General features: G+C 39.4%; 1 non-coding gene across 1 annotated transcript; it reads left to right on the forward strand.

Annotated features, from left to right (window-relative positions):
* Positions 1 to 1859: 1859 nt before the first annotated feature.
* On the forward strand, positions 1860 to 1963 carry LOC120882665. The gene has a single exon (XR_005725534.1). It is a non-coding gene; the product is annotated as a U6 spliceosomal RNA (small nuclear RNA).
* The last annotated feature ends 2416 nt before the right edge of the window (positions 1964 to 4379 follow it).

Genomic DNA, 4379 nt, shown 5'->3' on the forward strand with positions numbered 1-4379 from the left:
ATTACTAAATAATACAAATAAACAAACAGAAAAAAAAAACTGCACTTTTTATTTTTTTTTAAACTGCACTTTTTAAGGCCAAGGTTACTTTTACAGAATAAGCCATTAAGTTCTCAGTTCCAGATGTCTTAGACATAGCATTTTAAGGACATCTTAAGAAACCAGAATATTGTCTTCTTATTCTGTTGCTGGGATTTCTTACAACAGCAGTTAGGGGGGCCTATGATTTTTTCAGACTAAATGCTGAAATTCCATTATTTAGAACTATGAGAAATAAGGACAATTCTAAGAAGTTTAAACTTACTATGGAAAGGAAAGGGGCAAAACAGAATTACAAACAATTGGAATAGGAACATATAATGTTATCCATCTACGGTGTAAATAGAAAAAACCTAACAACAAATATTTGAATTTCTGATTTACAATATTGGCAATCCATTCACTCCTAGTCCTTAGTATTGTTTGCTATGAAACTTTGTCAAATGGTTTCATGAAGTCATTAAAATGTACCTGTTCTTTTTCCAACAGATATGCAGTGATACTTCTGCCAAGGGAGTTTTGCCTGAACAGAGAAAAAAATAAGACATTCAAACATAGAAGTGGCAACATTTTCCCCTACGGCACCAAAGCCACAGAGGAAGAACTCTGAATTGCAACACTCAAGGCAAAATCAGGTTCATGTCACATAATCTGCAAAAGGTTTATAAAACCAACTGCAAAGCATTTAACAAATATTTGTCAGGGTATGGGATTTTCTCCTATTTACAAGCTAACAAGTTAGCCTGTTAACATTTCCTGGATGCCAGCAGCACAGTAAGCAGTAGCAGCACCATCAGCATATTTGTGTGGGTTCCCCAGAGCCCTAAGCCCAGAAAGAGGCCCTGCAGAGGGCCAGGTGGACATACTATGCACACAGTGCATGTCTGCATCACACCGAAGGACACTGGCCTTGGGGAACTGACATCTTATATAGCAAGCTTGCTCTTTACCCCAGAGGGAACTATCACCTCCTCCTTCCTTGCAAATACAGCCCAGAGAAAAGAGTCAGGTAAAGTGGTCAGGGCCTTGCATTCTTGGCACATAAAGCAAGAATAAGCAGGGACACTCTGGGCTGTGTCAGATTGTATCTCCTTATACTACGCCCAGAGAGAAAAGAGGCCGTCTCTCCTCCCACTTGAAGTGAACAGTAAGATGTACTGCCTGAAGTTTTGCCCCTAGAAATACCTTCTGCCTTTAGCTGGTGCCAGCAAACTGCAAAAACCAGGCCTGTGCTTTTTCTCTGTTAACCAGTCATAGAGAACTCTCGGGAAGCCATAAATGTGGATTAAGTGAGAAATAAATTGATAGGATCGAGTACCATAGGAGTTTAAGACACCTCTCCAGGCAGTTTACTGGTGCCTTCTGACTAGCCTGGACTTAATTGTATATATAACATTATCATTTTCAAACAGAATACTGGTGTCATATCCAACTTTATGCTTCCATGGATTAGATAACATCTCGTTTCTAGTGGTCCTTTCAAGTGGCATATCTCACTCTCCTTTTGCCTTCCAGATCTCCTGTCCATGCTCTCGAATGAGTGAACCTACCCAGAAGCCAGAGAGCAAGGAAATCTATTGATCCAATCCCTTCCCAGGGCACAGCAGAGGCAGAGGGTGGAGTGAGTCTGGAAGGGCAATGGAAGATATCCAGCACAGCCCATAAATGGCATTGATGTCATTGGTGTGATTTTCTAAAACATTAAACCATTCTTGGTAAGGTTCCAAACAAAACAACACATACTCCTTTCAATTTACACAGTAGTTCCGTTCCTGGAAAATTCCAGGATATTAAAACTGCTCAAAAAATACTTTGAGTTATGCTCGCTTCAGCAGCAGTATACTAAGATTAGAATTATACAGAGAGGATAAGCATGGCCCCTGCACAGAATGACATGCACATTTGTGAAAGCATCTCGTATTTTTAAAAGTAAATTTTAGAAAAAAGTACTTTAACTTTACATGTAAATGAGGTTAGGCTTAGGCTTGGACGACCACAGATAGGTTTTTCATACACATGGATGGCTAGAGGGACATTTGAAAATTATGTAAAACGGAGGAACATTCATCCCTGTACAAATGTCACAGACACTGAAGGACACATGACATTCTTGGCTCCTGCCCTCTAACTGCCAGGAGATCCCTGCCAGGGGATTCCTGTCAATCACTGTAACAACAAAAATAGCCCCATGTGTTTTCAAAGTATACCCTTGATGGCACTGCCCCCAGGGAGACCCACTCTCCTAAGGCGAAACATTCATCCTTACAGAATTTGAGTTTGATACTTCACCCTTTAGTGGCTGGGGGAAACAACAAATAGAAGACATGACTTCTTGATTCATGGCTCCTTGTTCAGTCCAATATACAGAAGTCTCTGACCCAGCTACCAAACACTTGCTGCAATTTCTAGCAACATGAAATTGTGAACTTGAATTTTATGATTTGGTATAAATAAACAGTAAGAAAATAAATGGATGCAAAGCTCAAACTTCACATGGAGCCAGGTAAAGTTTATAAATAACCACATTCATGTCACTTGAAATTAAACAATAACATTTTTCTACTTTTAACTTACATATATATTTTTTAAAATTTTGTTTCTTTTTTTGGCTGCACAGTGGTGCATGTGGGGTCTTAGTTTCCCCGTCAGGGATCTAACTTGCACCCTCTGCTTGGGAGCATGGAGTCTTAACCCCTGAACCACCAGGTAAGTCCCTTAACTTACACATTTTAAGTAACACATACATGTTATATAAAATTACAAAATCTAGACACAAAAATAAAAAGTAAAAACATCATACTCTGTGGCAGACAGAATAATGGCCCTACTCAAAGATGTCCATGACCTTATCCCTGGAACCATTTACATGGCAAAAGGGATTCTGCAGATGTGACAAAGTGAAGGATTTTTTTTTTTAAATCAGAGGATAATTGCTTTGCAATGTTGGTTGGTTTCTGCTATACAACAACATGAATCAGCTATATGTGTATATAAATTCCCTCCTCCTGAGCCTCCCTCCCACTCTACCCCCACCCATAAGTGAAAGATCTTGAGATGGAGAGATTACCCTGAATGATCCATGTGTGCTCAATGTAATCACAAGGATTCTTAGAAAAGGGAAGGAGGGGAATCAGAAGGCCTCATAAACCTGTAAGAAAATAAGTTTGTATTGTTTTAAGCTACTAATTTGTGGTAATTTGTTTCAGAAATAAGAAGAAATTCATAAACACCCCCTGCCGCCCGTCACAGAGATCCACCATTGTTAACACCTCAGTATCTGTACTTCAAGAGATTTTCCTACGCTATTATGTGTGTGTGTGTGTGTGTGTACATTTCCCAAGGATGTATCACAGTGTACATGCTATTTTATAACCTCCTTTTTCAAGTCAACAAACTCCATCTTTCCATCAAATACCTAAACCATATTAAAAATTTCCCAAATAACATAAAAATGCCCTTATCAGTTGTTTTATCCAAATCATGATCTGTTCAAGGACCACCCACAGCATTTAATTTTTAGGTATCTTTTGTTATGATCTTAACTATTGAAGAGATGGTCCTACAGTTGTTCAGAGCAACCTGCTACCTTCTGGGTTTGTTTAGTTTCTCTATTTTGAACATCATTATTAAATCATGGGTTTTCACAGAATTCATTTGTTTCCATTAATTGCCACCATTAGTCTTTATAATGTTCTAAATGTTATGACTATGGCCAGTGGAACATAACCCCACTGATTTTTGAGAACATTATGGATTGTGAGCATAAAAGATGTCCCTAGATCTCCTTGTACTTTCCCTGTCCCAGCCCTGGAATAAGCTCTTTCTCCAAAAGGATCTAGCTTCCCTTTAAGGGGAGTGGTCTTCAGAGGCTACAACCTGAGCACGAGGGAGTGTTCGTTAGTACTGAGGTGACATTGCTTTTAGGTCATTTTAATGGACAGAACTAAAAAAAAAATACATAATTGTGGCAGACAGACTTTATGGTGGCCACTATGATCCCTGTCTTCCGGTGTTCATACCTTTATGTACCTACCTTCTAAAAGTGCGAAGAACTATAACTTGCTTCTGGTCAGTCGTATGTGCCAAAAGTGAAAGGATGCACATGATCATATATATATACATATATGACTATAGTATGTATGACTAACACCAGTCTTGCAAGGACACTATCTCCCTTGCTGGTTTTAAAGAAGCCAGCTGCCATGTTGTGAGCTGCTTATGGAGAAGGCCACATGGGTAAGGAACTAAGAGCAGCCTTTGGCTGAGAGCCAGCAAGAAACTGAGGCCCTCAGTCCAGCAGCCTACAAAGAATGAAAGGCTGCCAACAAACATGTGAGGTT

The sequence above is a fragment of the Oryx dammah genome, unplaced genomic scaffold (assembly GCF_014754425.2).
Source record: "Oryx dammah isolate SB20612 unplaced genomic scaffold, SCBI_Odam_1.1 HiC_scaffold_23, whole genome shotgun sequence".
In the NCBI taxonomy this organism is placed as follows: Eukaryota; Metazoa; Chordata; class Mammalia; order Artiodactyla; family Bovidae; genus Oryx; species Oryx dammah.